Genomic DNA, 19,750 nt, shown 5'->3' with positions numbered 1-19,750 from the left:
TCTAATCCAATTGGATTGATGTCCTTATAAGAAGAGGTTAGGACACAGACATGCATTGAAGGAAGACCCATGAGATCACAACAAGAAGATGGCAGTCTGCGAGCCGAGGAGAGGCCTCAGTAGAAACCAGCCCTGCTTATGCCTTGATCTTGGACTTCCAGCCTCCAGAACTGTGGTGTGTGTAAGCCCCGCAGTGTGTCTTATTTTGTTATGGCCACTTGAACAGATGAACAGGACCCTTCACTCTGCTCGATTTGGGCAAACCGTCTCCCACCCAGCACTGTTTTGGGGGCCAGAAACTCACCTCATTGGATGAGGCACCCTGTTAGCCTTAAGAAGGTGACTGGAGCCCTGATGGCAGAGGTAGGAGGCAGGCACCCCTCAGATTAATTATGAGTAGAAAGATGAAGAGTTGGGAATGTGATCCGGAGCCTCTCAGGAGGGAGGCCAGCAGCCACCTGGAATTTCAATGCTGACCAAATGTTAGGAGAACAGGGTAAGAAGATACATAAATGGTCAATAGGTACATGAAAAGGGGCTCAACATCACTAATGAGCAAAGAAATGCAAATCAAAACTACAAAGAGATGTCACCTCACACCTGTTAGGGTGGCTGTTTTCAAAAAGACAGGAGATAACAAATATGGAGAAAAGGGAACCCGTGTGCACTCTTGGTGAGAATGTAAATTGTTGCATCCACTATGGAGAACAGTATGGAGCTTCCTCAAAAAATTAAAAATAGAACTAACCTATGATCCAGCAATTCCACTTCTGGGTATTTATCCAAAGGAACTGAAATCAGGATCTTGAAGAGGTGTTCCCACTCTCATGTTCATGGCAGCATTATTCACAGTAGCCAAGATATGAAACAACCTAAGTGTCCATCAATGGATGAAGAGATAAAGAAATTTATATATGTACACACATATATGTATACATATATACATATATATAAAATATATGAGTACAATGAAAAATTATTCAGCCTTAGAAAAGGAGTCCCTTCCATTTGCAACAATATGGATGAAACTGGAGGACATTATACTGAGTGAAATAACCCAGTTGCAGAAAGAAAAATACTGCATGATATCACTTACATGTGGAATCTAAAAAAGTCGAATTCATAGAAGCAGAGAGTAGGACGGTGGTTCCCAGGGGCTGGGAAGGTGGGGGAAATGGGGAGATGTTGGTCAAAAAGTATAAAGCTTCAGGTATGTCGGATGACTGAGATCAGCAACAAGAAGATGGTAATTATGTAAGGAGATGGCCAGGTTAATTAGCTTGACTGTAGTCATCATTTCACTGTGTGTATGTGAATCCAAACATCAGGTTGTACACCTTAAAAATATACAATTTTTATTTTAAAAAAACAAAAGAAATGGGTAAGAACTGGCTAAATGTTCAGTGTCCTGGTTGCCTCACCTGTAAAATGGGGATGGTAAGTGTCCACCTCACAGGGTCCTGAAACTTAATTGAATTATTTACACTTAGAACTGGCCTGCAGAGAGGGAACATTGACAAAATGTTAGCAATTGTATTAGTTTTCTGTTGCTGTGTAATAAATGAGCACATACTTAGTGGGTTCACATGATGCCCATGTACTCACTCACAGTTCTGTAGGTTAGGAGACCGGGCATGTCACGGCTGGGTTCTCTGCTCAGGGTCTGACAGGTAGAATCAGGGTCTTGGCCAGGCTGTGTTCCTTTACGGAGGCTCTGGTCAAGAATCAGCCTCCAAGCTCAGTCAGACTGTTGATCAAATTCACTTCTTTACCACTGTAGGAATGAGGCCCCTGTTTCTTTAGCCTAGCCTTTCAGCCAGGGGCTGCTCTCAGCTCCTAAGGGTCACCCACATGCCTTGCCACGTGGTCTTCTCCATCTTCAGAGCCAGCCAGAGAGATCTGCCCTTGCATCAAATCCCTGTCAGGCTTTAACTCTCTTTAGCCAGGAGGAGCCCCGTCCCTTCTAAGGCATCACCTGATTAGGTCTGACTTACCCAGTGTAATTGCCCTTTCTTAGGGTCAACTGATTTGGGACCTTAATTACATCTGTGACATCCCTTCGCAGGGGCACCTAGATTAGTGTTTGATTGAACATCTAGGAGAACGTACGAGTATACCATCCCAGAATTCTGCCAGCCACAGCAATCTTTGTTATTATAAGTGTATCATTCCAGAGAATAAAAAGAAATAAAAGGAATCCAAATCGGAAAAGAAGACGTAAAGCTGTCACTGTTTGCAGATGACATGATACTATACACAGAGAATCCTAAAGATGCTACCAGAAAACTACTAGAGCTAATCAATGAATTTGGTAAAGTAGCAGGATACAAAATTAATGCACAGAAATCTCTTGCATTCCTATACACTAATGATGAAAAATCTGAAAGTGAAATTAAAAAACACTCCCATTTACCTTTGAGACAGAAAGAATAAAATACCTAGGAATAAACCTACGTAAGGAGACAAAAGACCTGTATGCAGAAAACTATAAGACACTGATGAAAGAAATTAAAGGTGATACAAACAGATGGAGAGATATACCATGTTCTTGGATTGGAAGCATCAACACTCTGAAAATGACTATACTACCCAAAGCCATCTACAGATTCAATGCAATCCCTATCAAACTACCACTGGCATTTTTCACAGAACTAGAACAAAAAATTTCACAATTTTTAAGGAAACACAAAAGACCCTGAATACCCAAAGCAATCTTGAGAACAAAAAACAGAGCCGGAGCAATCAGGCTCCCTGACTTCAGACTATACTACAAAGCTACAGTAATGAAGACAGTATGGTACTGGCACAAAAACAGAAATATAGATCAATGGAACAGGATAGAAAGCCCAGAGATAAACCCATGCACATATGGTCACCTTACTTTTTTTTTTTAATTAATTTATTTTATTTTTGGCTGGGTTGGCTCTTAATTGCTGTGCACAGGATTTTTCTAGCTGCAGCAAGTGGGGGCTGCTCTTCGTTGCAGTGCATGGGCTTCTTATTGCGGTGTCTTCTCTTGTTGTGGAGCATGGGCTCTAGGCATGTGAGCTTCAGTAGTTGTAGCTTGTGGGCTCTAGAGAGCAGGCTCAGTAGTTGTGGCACACGAGCTTAGTTGCCCCGTGGCATGTGGGATCTTCCTGGACAAGGGTAAAAAAAAAAAGGTCATGAAGAACCTAGGGGCAAGACGGGAATAAAGACACAGACCTACTAGAGAATGGACTTGAGGATAAGGGGAGGGGGAAGGGTAAGCTGGGACAAAGTGAGAGAGTGGCATGGACCTAATTACACTACCAAACGTAAAATAGCTAGCTAGTGGGAAGCAGTCGCATAGCACAGGGTCATTAGCCCAGTGCTTTGTGACCAGTTAGAAGGGTGGGATAGGGCGGGTGGGAGGGAGGGAGATGCAAGAGAGAGGAGATATGGGGATATATGTATATGTATAACTGATTCACTTTGTTATAAAGCAGAAACTGACACACCATTGTAAAGCAATTATACTCCAATAAAAACGTTTAAAAATTCACAAACAAAACAAAACAAAAGTGTATCATTCCAGCTCTGTTTGGGGAGCTAATCTGGGTTTGCTTGCCTCTAAAAGTGTCGCCTGCAGATAGGGCTGCAGTGATATGAAAAATGCAGTATTCTCTTGAGTCATTTCTGTGCACTTTCTACTGACCTACTGGGAAGGGGTCCTCATTGTTCTCCATTTTTACTCCCAGCCCCTTTCCCCCCGATTGATTTTATCCCCCCTTCTTCCTCCTTTTAGGGGTTACCGTACCACGGTAAGCAATGGTCTTTGCTGTGATCGACCCTGGTACCCCATGGTTTGGGTGCTCACCTGGTTTCCCCTCTGGAAGTGGCTCTGCTGCCTGGGGTGCTCTGAGGTTGGAGCCAGAGTCCGTGGACTGAAGTCCTCACTTGCTCTCATTTAGCAACCTGGCTGCCTTTCCTAATTTCCAAATGGGGAATAATGACCCAACTGTCAGAGATGTCTTAAGGCTTGAGTGAGAGGATGGGCCTGCATACATTTCAGCTGTTATAAACCATCCAGCTGATGCAAGATTACACAATTGTCCGAGTCTCCTTTAGATTACCCAGTAAGTGAACTCTGCAGGCTGGCTAGAGGGGTTTAGATAACCCAGAGTACTAGAGAGATTTCATATTTGCTAGGTAAGACATCATTCCTTTTTCAGGGAAGTCCCCATCATTTGCACAAATCTATATCACCTTCCACCTTCCTTCACCATAGTGACTGTGAACACTTAGTGACACTTCCCTCTTAATAGTGGAGTTGTGGTCGGCTCATGGATACAGAGGGAAAGTTTCCAAAGACTCCACTGAAAGGCTGTGACTTTTGTGCAGCAGGTTGGACCTCAGCAGGGCTGGGTGCCACTTCTGTTGGTGTCAGCAGAAGTCTCTCACCTGATTCTTCAAGGAAATGTGTCTCCATCCGTTGGAGGCTGAGAACTTTAACATTCTCCACTAAGGGGAGCAGTCAGCTCTTACTGTGCTCAGGGACAGTGAGCCCAATGGACGCTTTGATGATTTTGTGATGGTTAATTTAATGTATCAAACTGGGTGTTTTGGGATGAGATTAACCTTTTAAATTGGTGGATTTTGAGTAAAATATGTTGCCATCCATGATGTGGGTGGGCCTCGTCCAATCAGTTGAAGGCCAGGATAGAACAGAAAGACTGGCCTCTCCAAGCCAAAAAAAATAAAATAAAGTTCTCCAGCAGACTGTCTTCAGCCTGGAATGCACCATTGGCTCTCCTAGGTCTCTGCCTACCTGCCCACAATGCAGATGTGGACTTCCCAGCCTCCATAATGTGAGCAAATTCTCTGTAATAAATCTCTGTCTATACCTATACACCTCCTATTGGTTCTGTTTCTCTGGAGAACCCTGACTAATGCAGATCTTTTTCTCAAATCTGCTCTTTTCTCTCTCCATTCAGTGGTGTCCCATCCTTCCAGTCCTCAAGCCTGGAAAACCAGTGGCTGTTTTTTCTCTGTCACCTCCGCTCCCCCAACCCCTCATCAGTCACTAGGTTCTGCCGAGTCCACCTCTGAATGCCTCAGCTGTGCCCACTCTCCTCTGTTTGTACTTCTGTCCCTCAGGCCTTAATAATTTCTTGGCTAAAGAATTTTTAAAGCTGTTTAACTGTTTAACTTCCAACTTAACCCTCTCATTCTCTGCAGAGATACTGTCCCCAAACACGGCTCACCTCATGCCACTTCCCTGCTTAGATCAGTTCACATTCTGGCCACAAATTACCCTTCCAATTTCCTGTCCTGACCTTCTTGCTTCCCCACCACTGACGTACGTGACTTTGTTCATTCCTCACGACCTCACTCAAAAGCCACCTCTCCAGTGGAGGCTTTTCCAAAATCTCTCACGGTTTCTTCTGAACATGCATGGCTTGGGGATATGATCAAAATGCAATGATTTTATCCCCATTTCCTGCCTCAGCTGGACTCCATGACCTCACCAGCCACTCTAAAGCAATAGAAGGTCCTGCAGTGTTGACAGCAAACAGAGTTTCCATCCAGGACTGAAGACGCTCGGTCTTGAGTAATAGTCAATGCTCTGAATCTGATTGAAGTTAAAACCTCTCTTCTGGGCACCAGGGCCAGCTGCCTGCCTCCCGGCAGGGGTGGGGGGCAGTGTACAGGGGTACCTCGCTTGCCCTCCCTGCTGCTCTGCCCCCGGCTTGCTGGTTCTGCTAGAGCATGGAGAGAGAGTGGGAAGGAGCTAAGAACAGCTTTACCTGATGCTTTGGTCAGTGCGAGCTGCATAACCTGCAGACTGGGGGGCTTAAGCATTAGAAATTGGTTTCCTCACAGTTCTGGAGGCTGCAAGTCCAAGATCAAGGTGCCATCAGGGTCTGTTTCTGCTGAGAGCTCTCTCCCTGACTTGCAGACAGCTGCCTTCTCACTGCGTTCTCACATGGCAGAGGGAGGAAGCTAGCCCTCTGGTGTCCCTTCTTATAAGGGCATTAATCTGACCATGAGGGCTCCACCCTCATGACCTCATCTAAACCTAATTATCTCCCAAAGGTCCCTTTTCCAAATACCATCACATTGGGGGTAGGGCTTTCACATGTGGATTTGGGTGGGCATGATTCAGTCCATAGCATTTGACTCATACCACTGGGAGATGTTAGCAGCTCTCTGAATCTAGCCTACCTTCAAAGCTGCCTCTCCTTCATCATGCAGATGTGGGTCTTTCAGAGGCTATGGCCCTTGTGAAGAGGTGGTACTCACCTCCAGCTCTTGTCCCTCCTCAGGCCCAGTTTCTCCACCTGTCTCCCTGCACAGACCTCTTTGTGGTATGATCCCTTTAATAATGTTCCCAGGACAAGCTCCCACCTGTGGATTCCGATCTGTGTCCTTGACTCACCTGTGGAGGGAAGACCCTCTACCTCAGCTCCAGCCTCTCTCTTTCTGATCCTTTAGGCATGGGCCAGACTCAGCCCCCTGCATCCCCCACTCCAGGGCTGTTGCCTAGCTCGCCAATAATCTGCTTGAAGCCCCCCTTTCAGAGAGCCATGCCAGCTGAAGCCTCAGGTGAGGTCAACACCTGGAGTCCTGTCCCATTTCTCAGGGACCACATGGTGGCCCCCAGCTCCGGCCGTGCCGGCTGCATGTGACCTTGCTCATGTCCACGTTTACGTACTCCTCCTCTGCAAGCCTGATTCCGCGGGGTTTTACTGCTGCTGCCTGGACCACATCTACCTGCTCTGTCTTGTGGTACAGCTTCCTAAGAAAGACTACCACTGGTTTCTGCCAGACCTCAGAAGGGTTAAGTTCATACCTGGGATCTGGATTTCGCCCTGTTGAACCCAGCTGTGGCCGGGGCCAGAAGACCACCAGCCCAAACATGGCCACTGAAGCCACAGGCGGGACGAGACCTGGGCAGGCCCTCTGGAACATGCTTCCTGCAGCCTGGGGCTGGATGGTATTTTTCTTCACAGTCCCTGGCATCCAGCCCATCACTTTGCATGGGATAGGTACTTAGTTTACCGGTGAGAAGAGTGCACATCTCTGTTGAGGAAGGCACTGTGCTTGCTTGCTTTCCTAACCCCCACAGCACCTTGCAGCATGTTTTATACGACAGAAGTGCTTAATAAATATTTCTGACGGATTCACTGGGAAAAAGGTGGTCCAGGCATGCCTTCTGGAAACGTCCAGTAAGCCCCATTATTCCTTTTTGCAGTCGATTGTCGTGGAATGGGCCTTTTGGCATTAATCCCAGAAGGGCAGTAAACAAAGATGGCTGTATAATTTTATTGTCTCTCATCCTCCATCAGAGCTGGCTTCTTTGCTTCCATCCACAGCTCTGCCTCATTGCATCTGGGTTCACCCTTAGTACAGCTGTTGGATCACGCTAATAGCCCCTGGATCTTCATTTTAAACCATGTTTGTTTCCAGAATAATTGAATTCAGTGGGGATACAAAGGGTGTAGAACACTTTATAACACTCACTGCGAAAAAGGGGAAATCAAGAATTTGCTTGATGGCATTTAGTTCAGGGAACACAATTTATCAGAGCTGTCTTTATCTACTTAGGTTTTAGTGATTCGGTGCTGGGGGAAAATAGCCTCAGACATAAAATTCGAAGAGCACTTCTGGCAAAGCCTGTCCTTTTAATTCAGATGTTAAATATTTTCTGGAGGGTCAAGCGCCCAAGGCCCAGTATGTTTTGTCCTTTGAGTGAAACTACCTAAAATAAAAAAGAGATAATCAGTAGCCCCAACCTGGGATACACTTCAACATCGAAGGGGCAGAGGTCCGAATTTCACAGGAAACTAATGTTCCAGCTCTGGGGCTCTGAGAAAAGAGTTTGAAATGTGGATAATTTCATTATGTAAAAGGCAGCTCAGGAAAATTCTTGTTCCTGGAAAATAGATGCTTTATTTAAGGTCGATGAAGTTGGAACTCTTTACCTGTCTGCAATTTCCCCAACCTAGATGAGTGGACATTCCCGCCAAGGAACCACGCAGAGCGATTTTCCCAAGGGGGCCCTGCCGTGTTTCCAAGTGTTCTGGGCTAAGCACCAGGAATGGGCAGGCATCGGTTGGCTCCCAGGTCTCGGGGAGCAAATCTGTAGGTTTCTGGAGAGAATTCTGGCCTCTGGGGGCTCCAGTTCGCATTGTGAGGTTTGTATGCAGAAGGTTCTTTATTCTCCCTGACACCTCTTGCCAGTAGAATTGACTCTGTGGTCCCTTGTGCTAAGATCCCCAAGGGGTGGTTTTCCAGGAAGTTCTTCCCACCAAAGTATGCCTTTGACACAGAGAGGAATCTTCTGACACCAATGAGCTAATTACTAACCCAAATACTACATTTAACGCTTACGTAGGAAAGATTTAGGGAATTATACTTCTGTGTTCAACTTTCCTTATGGACTAGCTATAGTGTCCAGAGGTAACTGGAAAGAATTCTATAAAACAGAACTCTTTATTAACGCAAATTAAATATAAACATTAACCAGTTTTAGTGTAAACATTGTCTTAAACTATGCAATTAGAATAAGATTTGATAATTAGCTCCTTTATTTACTAGCTGCACTCATGGAATACATTAGGAAGGAATAGGTAAACTGAAGTTGAAACATAACTTATAAGCAAAACAAAACAGAGCCGCACACACAAACTTACGTTTCAAAATAGGAAGTGACAAGGTTTTAAAACAATTTTGGAATGATCCTCCAATCGCCAGGACCCTGAATTTGTGGTGTTGCATACTAAGACACTGAACATTTCAATTATAGAGAAATAACTCTAATTTATAATACAGATTAGGTTCAAGGACTTGGTACCTAAGAATCTCACAGCATGAGGTCAAGTCTGCCCGGGGCTTTTGCAGGGAAAAAATAGTTTCCATAACGGCTGTCTCTTGAAATTCCTTTTATTATTCACTTAAAGTGTATATATCTCTGCAAAAATATTAACCCTAGCATGACCACGTAGTTCACTCTCCTAGCCTGGCCACTTTTAGTGTGAAAGGGGAAGCTATTAGTAATTAAGTGGGGACATCAGACATTAACCAGGACTGTCAGAAGCGGTTTCTCAGGAAACTAGACACCAGTGTAATCATGGCCTCTTCTTTCTTTGTCTCTACGTTTACCATCCTGATATTTGCTTCAGGTTCTCCACCAGGATATTCCTATGGGTCTAAAATGTGTAAAGCAGTAGTGCTGCGTCCCCCCGAAGCAGCGCTTGGAAGGCAGAAGAGCTCAATAGTTAAGGAGACACATCTTGGCATCACCCCTTATTAACTCTGTGACCTAAAGTGACTTATTTCACCTCGTGTGCCTCAATTTTCCTCATCTGTAAAATAGGGATTGTTATGAAGGTTAAAGAACCTAAAACAACATTTATTAGTGCTTCATAGTATATAGTGAGCACTCAATCACTGTAGCTATTATGGTATTATTAAAAGCTTTAAAATGATGGATTTGATCATCTTCAAAAACAACAAAAACTAGGAGTCTGACTTCCCCAAAGATTGAGCTTTGCAAGGGCTAGATAAGGTTGGAAGGAAATACATTGAAAAGGTTTTGTCATACTTTATTAAATATTAAACTGGTTTTTCTCTAGGAAGAAGCACTTTGGAAGGCGAGTCTAGGAAAGGCCTTTGGCTTCCTGAATTTTCTCAGATCTGGGCAGGCCTGGGTCTGCCCTTTCCTTGGTGACAACCACCAAGGATACCTTGGTTTGCGAGCTCCTGTACGGTTGATGAAGCCCATTCGCCTGCATTCCTTGTATCCTTACTTAAGCCATGTGAGGAAATGACATGGGCCCATTTTCCAGATGAGGATATTGAGGTTCACTTGGTAAACAGAGGAAGTCCCAGGGAGAGATAGGACTGGTGCCAGACCTTATGACACGAAGTTGGGTTTCTTTTTGTTGCATTGCCCACCTGCCTTCTTTGAGGCTTAGCACGCAGGATGGCCACAAGTACACGCACCGTCACAGAGGCTAAACTCGGGAATGCGGAATGACGTGGGGTCCAGGGACACACATCACCAGCAGTGTCACCTTCGGGTTCTCCTCCAGGCAGCCAACAAGGCCCCCATCCAATAGATGCTCAGCTGAGGCTTTTTATTGAAAAAAATTTTATTCCTAGATACTCTGGGTTGTTTGAATGTAACAGATCAGGATGATACATAATCACAGTGATTTCCAAAGTGTGTGGGGTGATTTCTTTTTGAAAGAGGAAGAAGAGCGGCTCTGTTTCATCAGGATTTCCACAGCAGTACCCCCGCCCCAATTCCATACAGATGTTGGATACACATATGGTATCGCATATTAATGCAAAAGACACACAACACTTCAGCTGGCTTATCTGGTAACCGATATGGTGTGTGTGTATGTGTGTGTGTGTGCATGCCCACTGAGGGGGATGATTAAGGATCACGTAAGGACCTCCAGATGTCTGTTTGGGTGTGAAAGGCCACACTAGCTCACACTTATGTCAATGCAGTGCCGTGATGCTCTCTCTGTGGTGTGCATTTTGCTGTCCAACATCCTTATTTCTCAGCCACTTGGTTTCAGACTTGGAAAAGCTGCATTTGATGTTGAAAGCTAAGTTCACACCAGACGGGGTATTTAAAAACCCAGAATCTGATGCCTGAGGTGTGAAAAAAACATTTTTCATCCTTTATGTGCATACCAAAAGCTGGGAAAGTTTTTCTTAACTTACCAGGGAACCTAAAGCATTGACAGAAAATGTCAGTGTTGTGAGGGTAACTTCTCTGTTGTTCCAAGAAGAATTTAGGAACGATCCCTGATATTTCAGCCATAAAACTGTTTCAAATAAATATTGGTTTGGTAGAAAAAAGATCCAAATGTTCAGTGACAGGGGTAATCTTTTGAGAAAAGTTTACTCAAATTTGATAAATTAAAATAGATTTATCTGACTTAAAAAATTATGTGATTACACACAGTTTTTGAAGCTTACAAAACAAAACAAAAATATACAAGAAGCAGGTGAGGAAATCAGGGCTAAAGGAAGTAAGGTCAGCACAATTAGAAAGATGGAGGGCACGTTATTTCGCTGTAATGATTACTACACTCTGTAGCTCATTAGAGCCTTCTGCAGGGCTGGCCACGACTTTCTGAAAGCGGTACCTGGATTGGAGGCTCTTCCTTCCCAGTTCTTCCTCCTTCCTTCCCATCTTCTCTCCCAGCTGTCAGACCTGCATCGCAAACTGAAGGCTCCCATCCTGCTCCTGAGATCCCTGCTCCCTTTACAAATCTCTTGACATGTGTGCTCATTAATCACCTGCCTGTGATTCCCAATTTCTCACCAGCTCTCAGGTGTGGCTGCTGGTCCCTGGACCACACACTGAGTACCGTGAGCCCTTGTTTGCCACCTGGGTGGTACTTTGTATCACAAGTTTTACTTTATGTGTATATTCCCTGCTAGAGTGTAGCCGTCAAGGAGAAAAGGAACTCTGTCTGGTTAATTTTTGTTCCCCTCCATGTGTCCTTCATATCATAGTGCTTTCCCCAGATACAACTCTCAGCTGAATGGTAACAGTTTATCGGAGGAAGTTGGAGGAAGACTCCCTCACTCAAAGTATCTCATGGGAAATACATTCTGTGTTTACAAAAGTTAAACCTGGTCCCGTAATGGGCTTCAACTCTAAAGATGATTTTTTAAAAATTAGGGTAGCTCAGAATATAAATGATGGAAACTAAGAATTCTAAATCCTAGCGTCCCAACTGAGTGGGGGGAATTATCCACAGTATCAGCTGAAGCCTTGTTTCAAGGCTGCGGTACAGCAGAGATGGGGAACCTCATAGGCATCTTCCCCAGTTCTCAGACCTCTAGGGTCCAGCCACCACCCAACACTAGACAGTGGTAAGAGAGGGGTGCCATGTGCATCCGTGGCTTCCTTGCTCTCTTTTGTTCCTTTAGAACATAAGTTGGCAAACTTTTGTCTATGAAGGGCCAGATAGTAAATATTTTAGTTTTTGAGGGCCAGAAGTTCTCTGTTACAGCTTCTCAACTCTGCCATTCTAGTGAGCCAGCAGCCATAGACAATAAATGAGTGAGCGTGGCTGTGTTCCAATAAAACTATTTACAAAGCCAAGTGGTAGGCCGGTATGGCCAATGGGCCGTAGTTTGCTGACTGCTGCTCTAAAACTGTTTGTGCCAATAGGTGAGGCATATAGGGAACAGATTCTTGAAGGTCTCTTCTGAAAGGAAACCTTCCTCCTGATCTCTCATTTAATACTCACGGAGGGAGGCGGCCTTGCCCCTTTTGGTGGATGAGGACACCGAAGCTCCACAGTATCAGCCAAGTTGCCCATGGCAACAGAGCTGGTAGGAGATGCAGGTGCGATCTGAGTGCAGATCTACTAAGAATCCAGTGTTCTTTTTACACTATGATTTCCTTGGTCTTGCCTTGGAGTGTGGGCTACAGGCTCAAAATGCCCCTGTGCAGTGTAGGGTCACCCCACCTGGCTCTCCTAGAATGGAAACCTGTCCCATGCTCATACATGGCAGGAAACTGACTCAACTCTTCTGCTTACCAATAGGCCCAGTACAGATGACAGCGCGTTACCTTGAAACATGTAGAAACTGGCTGACTTTCCTACAACAGGCCTTTGTGCACAAGCCAGTGAACACCAATAGAAAAAAAAATAACCTTATTGCAAATTAAAAGAACAATCTTTAGAAAATAGCTGAAATGTAAGGTTAATTGGAGCCAGAAATGTCAAATTAATGCAGCAATGCACTGGGGAGACTGCCCTGGCCTTTGTGCACAGAATCAGTGCACACGATGAAGGGAAGCAGGGGACGATATAATAGGATTTTAGGGAGTCCCCTGTCATATTAAACAGGCTTTGCAATTAATTTCTTGCTGCAATGTTATTTTCATTGGCCTATATTTTCCTTGACCTCTCACATTTTTTAAGCTACCAATGCAGGGCAAGCGGGATTTAGGACTCAAATGGCACAAACCCACAAAACTGTCTGGACTTAAAATCAGTAGAAATGTGATAAAACTGCAGTGGGTTGGGTGGGTAGTCAGAGCACTCCTGGGGTGAGTTGGGGTTCCCAGGTCCTTCAGTGGGCAGGTGCTGACCTGGGAATGGGGTTCCTGCTCTGCTTGGTGATCGGCCCCTTTTAGTACCACCCCCAGGTCCCATCTTGCAGGAAGGTCTTGGGGTGCCCACAAGGAGGGCAATGGTCTTACAAGCCAAGGTCTTGCATTCACTGAGCACGAAACACAGGCTAAGCACCTTTTAAAAGCATTATGTTATTTAATCTTCCTAAAACCCCATGAGATATGTTCTGTAATTATTGCCATTTTCAGATGGGGAAATGGAGGCACAGAATAGCTAAGGGCCTGGCGGAGGCCACATATGTGGTAAATATCCCAGGCTGGGATCTGAACCCAGGTCTTCCTGATTCCAGGGGCTGTGTGTTTAACCGCTCTTTCATACTTTGTCCTCCTCAGGATGACACCAAAGTTTATCCAGAATGTGCAGGCTACATGATCATAATCAGTTTTATTTGCATTTTTATCGTTTTAAATTTTGAATCATGGTAAAAATACACATAACGTAAAATTTACCATCTTGACCATTTTTAGGTGTACAGTTCAGTAGCGCTAAGTTATTGCTGTTGTTATAAACCAACCTCCAGAGCTCTTTTCATTTTGCAAAACGGAAACCCTGAAGACATTAAACCATAACTCCTCATTCCTCCACCTGCCCCCAAACCTTGGCAACCACCTTTCTACTTTCCGTCTCTATGAATTGGACAACTCTCGGTATCTCATGTAAGTGGAATCATACAGTATTTGTCCTTTTGTGACTGGCTTATTTCACTTAGCACGATGTCCTCAAGGTTCATCCATGTTGTAACAGGCATCAGAATTTCCTTCCTTTTTAAGGCTGAATAACATTTCATTGTATGGATGGACGACCTTTTGTTTAACTATTCATCCATCAATGGGCATTCCGATGGCTTTCACCTTTTATCTATTGTGAACTATGCAACTGTGAATGCAAAATGGCTGAGTGATAAAAAGATGAGAGACATTCTAGCATTGAGATTCATCTTTGCAAGACACAGAAGCATTTAAACAAAATGCTTTGTAAGTTGGCTGCTTTGGGCTCCCTGAAAAAGAATACATGTATCTGAAAATTCTTTGGATGGACTTGGGGTAGGGAATTTGAAGGGCTTGTATATTTTAAAACTAGAAGCATGGCATGTGGGCATCATGGCTAACATGGGCCATCGCTTTCTTGGAAACTGTTGGTCTTGGAATTGCTGGAATGCCTGTGTCTTCACTCTGGAATAGTTCATGAAAGTGAGCGCTGCCTCCCTGCAGATCACACTCGTTAAAGCATTCATCCTATGTCAGGCTGATTTGGAATAAAATGTCATATTAATTTAGAAATGTGTCCCAGGAGACATGTGTGGCTTTTGAGGGACCACTCTCAACAGCATGCTCGAGGACCCCAGAGAAAGCTCCCTGCCCTGTAAATGAGCCTCTCAGAAGAGCAGGGGCCCTGACCAAAGCTGGGTTCCTTCATTCTGGAAAGAAGAAATGAAGGAAATGAGCATTTGGCTTTGTCTATTTCAATCCTCACCACTACCTTCTAAGATAGCTATTGTTTTGTCCACTTTCCCATGGAGGAAACTGAGGATCAGAAGGGTCAGCTCACTGAGGGTCAGACGCTAGTAAACAAAACAGCCAGACGTGGTCCCACATTCTGAGCCCGAGTCCAGCTCTTGTTCCTGCGTGCTATGCTGGATTTCCTGTCATGTGGGTTCTTCAGGATAAGTGCTAAAGTCAGAGAAAATTCCAGTTTCCTTACACATTTCCATAGAAGTATCTTCCACAGATATGTCTTCCACATTCGTGTGTGTGTTTATATATACATTAACACTTACTATTTAATATATATGATGATGGAAGTTGATCTTCCATATGCTAATTAGTTTTTTGAATATGTGCAATTGTTTAAAATCCACCCAAACCGAAGAATGAGTTTGAGTGTGTTTAGCCAACTCAGTGATTCATGATCTTTTAGGAGACATGACATGTGACTTAGAGATACGCATATACAGCTGGCATATCTCCAGCCCTTTGGACTCCACTGAGAATTTAGAATTCTGAGGTATCTTTTAAACTTTCTCACCTTCCCCCTACAATGAGAGCAACTGTTTGTATTCCTAGCATGCTGCAAAGGTGGCAGGATTTTAGAAGGTGGGGAGGATTTCCTTGTCATCTGGGCAAATCCTTAATTGTCCCTGCTAACCAGGTGGCCAGCTGATGAACCACTATATTTCAATGGTATAAGAGGCAATTTATAGTTAAATATTTGCACGTGTATCTAATTGCCTATGCGAAATTGTTCCTGCCAAATAGAAGTCTGGTTGAGCCTTCAAAATAACTTGGCATCCAACACGCATTAATATTTTAAACCATTGCTAACACTTGGTGCTGCAGATCCAATTTTACTAATGTGTGCGTGTTTTTTTAAACACCTCCCACTGCAGTGTGTAATTTTTGAATCTCTATAGCATGCTTAGAATACCATTGTAAGGTCCCAAGAACCAAGAATTCTGATGGTGTATCCACAGTGATCAAATAACCAGTAGAAAAAAACCCCCAAATTCAGTTAATCAATTTTTTCCCCCCCCCCAAATGATGCCAAAAAACCGAGTTAACTTTCTGTTACTGCCTCGGAGCACGGGGAGAGTCCGTCACTCAGTGCAACGTCGGGTCGAAGAGGACACAGCAGCTGCGATTCACGCTTTAACCCATGAATGAAGTCCTTCATGGAGCACGTGTGTTCCTGGCTCTGGGCTGGAGCAGGGCAGCCAGCATTTGCAGCAAAGCAGCAGGTGGGGGTTTGGGAGAGGTATTTGCCCTGTCTAAGGGGGGCGGTAGTGAGCTCTGAGTCCATGGCTGAACATCCACAGAGGCATCCTGCAGGGTGTGAGGAGCCCAGATCATCCAGGCGGAAGGAGGAAGGACAGAGCCGACTTGGGGAACGCTGGCACGTTGGCTCGGCGTCTGGCAGGTGAGGGGCCCGTGGGAGGGGGTGGGGCATGAGGCTGGTGAGGACACAGGGACCTGAGATCATGGAAGAATTTGCAAGGACTGAGGACTGTGGACTTCAGCCCAAGGGATCTTCCATAGGGGCAGTGCACTAGTGCCACTGATGGCTCTGTCTCTGAGATAAGCAACTCATGGGCTGTAGCATCAACACTGTGGCAGGGGAACTTCATTTAACTCTTGAATACTCTGTGATCCATAGACCACAGGGAGTAAATCACCCCCACCCACCAACCCTGGGGTCTTACTTCTATGAAGACTGTGAGGCTAAACATTATTGGAACTTAGAATTCAAAAGCAATATTGGTGCAGCTACAGTCTCAGACACTGCAGCACCCGTTTATTTAGTTGATTTAACAAACATTCATTTCATTCAGTGGTTTCCCAACCAGACAGGATGTCCAGAGTGAGACATCTTTCTTGTCAGAACCACGGTGACGGTACTCCTGGCACGGCATCTACTGGCTAGAGGCCAGGGGTGCTGCTAAACAGCCTACGGTGCACAGGACAGCCCACAGCAGAGAATTATCTGGCCCCAGATGTCTACAGTGCTGAGGCTGAGAAACCCTGATTTAGTACCTACCAGCTCTGGACATTGTGCCAATCACTGGAAATATTGACATAAATTAGAATTGCTCAGTGGCCTTGAGGAACTTGTGAGCTACAGCAAGGGCAGACTTAGAGACACATAGCTGGGGGCCAAGGAAGGGCTGTGAGCTGTGTGTTTCCAGAAACAAGGAGCACCTATGCCAAAGTCCATGTACGGACCAAGATGTTTGCTCTGCCCTTTCTCATGTGAAAAAACAAGCCATTTCCTTCCTTCACTGCTGGGCCAGCTCTTTTCTTGGCCTACATGAGAAGTAAGTGAGACTAGCGCAGGGAAGTTGGAATGGAAAAAACAGTTGAGGGAAAACAGCTAAGGAAAGATAGACTGAATTTAGAATGCCTAGCTGTCCTTTAAATTTTATTTCTACATTGTATTTTATTTGTAGAGGCAGGCAAGGGCCTTATTGAGTTGCTGGCAACCCATGAGTTCTAGGTTCAGAGCTGACACATAAGAGATGCTTAATAAACATTTGTTGACTTGATTTAGAACCTGGTCTTGCGTGAAATCTCTTACACTCTTTACTTGGTGCGCTTTCAGGGGCAATGTTTTTATGGTGTCCAAGGTTCCCAAGTGATTGGGAGCACATCCTAAAGGGAGCAACGCCATGAAGAAGCAGCCTCCGCGGATGCTCCCGGCAAGGCCATTAGCTCCCACTCTGCCTGCTTTCTCAGTCAGGCTAGTTACCAAAGTCCCTGTTTCCTGCTGACCTTCTCCTGCTGGGGAGGGTGGGCTGCAGCTGCACCACCAGCCAGGACCCCGACAGCTTCCCAGATGTCTGTGCTCCAGGGGCGACGGTCCCTCCTCAGCCCCAATGCCCCACTGCAAGGGCTCCTGCAAACTCAGGCCTGCAGTGACCCTTTCGGAGACCCCCTTTGGTTTCAGAGTCATTTGCAGCCACTCTGGGTCACAGCAGCAGGTAGAGTGACAGGATGGGAGAACCACAGATGGACCCGAGGCCCACACTTAGGCAAAAGAGTGACATGAATGGAGAAGAAAATGTAAAAATTCCTCTGTGCTGGAGAAAGATTACGCCGGCTTACCCACTGGGTTCCCGCTGAGCACAGTTGTAACTGGAATGTATTCTTTGCCAGGTTTATTGGGTCCTGGAGCGACTTGTTACTGAACTGGTCAATTAATCTATCTTTTTGTTTTTTAATGAGTTAGGGGATTTCCTTCAGCAGAAAATCACCAGGAAGCATGACCAAATGCCCAGAGCTCAGGGAAAGGCTGGTCTTTCCTTCTAGAAAACCCTATTCAACAATTAAACAAGGAAATGGACGCCTCTCGCTACAGGTGGCAAATTGGGCTGATCTGGAAGCCAAAGAGGAAGGGTTTACTCTGCACAGAGGTGAGTACAGGGAGATCACCATGAAACTGATTACTCAAGGGCAGCAGTTGAGGATTCGGAAATAAATCTGTGAGTCTCCCTGCTGAGAGGCAAATGATTTCTATTTAAAAACCTGCTTGTTCCATGCCGTAACTCCCAGTGTAGCAATAATTAATGATATCAGAAGGTTAAGAAAGACCTGCTGCTGGAATCCCTCTGCTCCAACTATGAAATTGGATTAAAGTGAAGATAAACTTAGACACTAAATCTGTTGAGGAAGTCAGTAATTATGTGGAAATGCACACATTTTGTGCTATTTGAGGGAGTCAGGTGGCTGATGAGTCAATAGTCTTGTCCCGAGCATTTGGGCCTTGGTGGAGATGAACCGTCAGAGGAAGCTGAACAGGGCATTGTACCCACTTTAGTCCCAACTCTAGATTTAATTTCTTTTCCCAAAGTGAAGTTCTGTGGGCCTTTTGGATACAACCTGCGGTCAATACTACTGGCTGCTTACCTATTTCCCTTCTTCTTTACTAGCAAATTTTTTTTTCAGGTGGACAGTGTACAGACCAAAGAAGGGAATTGCCAGGCAGTCTGGCAGTTGGGGGTGGCTGTGTGCATGCTTCCGGCTAAAGAAACTCAAGAGGAAATATACTGAACACAACACTGTAAATCAACTATACTCCAATAAAAATTAGAAAAAAAGAGGAAATATACTGGATGGGGCTTCTGGGAAAGTTGTTTTTCTTGATAAAAAGGGACAAAATCAGTTAGTTGACTGGCATGTGCCTTTCGCCCTCCTCTTCTGCTCTTTTTCCTGTCTGGAATAGCAATGGAAGGGCTGGAAGTTGGTAGCCATTTTGTCACCATAGGGATGAAGTTTCTGTCCTAAGGGTGGTGGAACTAGAAGGAGCCTGGCTTCTTTGTGATTTCCTTGGGCAAATGGGAAGGAGAAGGCCCTGCCATCAGGCATCTTAACTGATCAAGCCCCAAGTCATGAATTTTTGATTTAGAATAAAATCATTTTGCTGATTTCAGGCATAGAGCCAAAAGAAATCCAATCATGGGCAGCATGGTGATGCCATTTGGGATGACTCAGTGTGAATCTTCCCTGAGAGGAAGAGCTGGGCCCGCAGGGGTGCATTCTCTGGGCACAGGAAGAATGGAGGAGGTGCTGATGGCTTCCTCTGGTGTGTGGCTGAGGGATGTGGCTCTTTTTGTGTGGCTGAGGGATGTGGCTCTTTTTGTCCCCTCTGGGTCTCTCCAGTCACCCTTGGTGTATCACAGCTGCCTCCAGGGCCCTGATCAGTCCCCTTCACTCTGGATTCTGAGTTGAACAGGAGGTATTGTTGTATCAATGCTTTTAGGACTAATAGAAAAAAGAACCTCAATCCTTCTCCCAGTCATATCCAAAGGTCACTGTCTAGACAGAGAGGACCGGATTTCTGCATGGCCGATTCTCTTGTTCCTAGGATGCTGCTGTTTGGATGCAGGCAAAGCTGAGCCAGAGGATGTTGCCCACCTTCCAGGCATCTCTGTGAAAGATCCACTGTAGTTGCTTATTATCTGGGGTTGGGTTTCCTTCTCAGGGTGCCATCCCTCTGCCTTGACTCTCTTTGTGATGGGCTGGCTCTGTGGGGGGACTGGGGGGCAGCGGTGTGTGCCGACCAGGCCCTCCTGGATTTGGGCAGGGAACAGCTCTCAGGCCGGTGCTTGCTGAAAACTG

The sequence above is a fragment of the Neophocaena asiaeorientalis genome, unplaced genomic scaffold (genome assembly GCF_003031525.2).
Source record: "Neophocaena asiaeorientalis asiaeorientalis breed wild unplaced genomic scaffold, Neophocaena_asiaeorientalis_V1.1 scaffold362, whole genome shotgun sequence".
NCBI lineage: Eukaryota > Metazoa > Chordata > Mammalia > Artiodactyla > Phocoenidae > Neophocaena > Neophocaena asiaeorientalis.
This window is presented reverse-complemented; position numbering follows the sequence as displayed.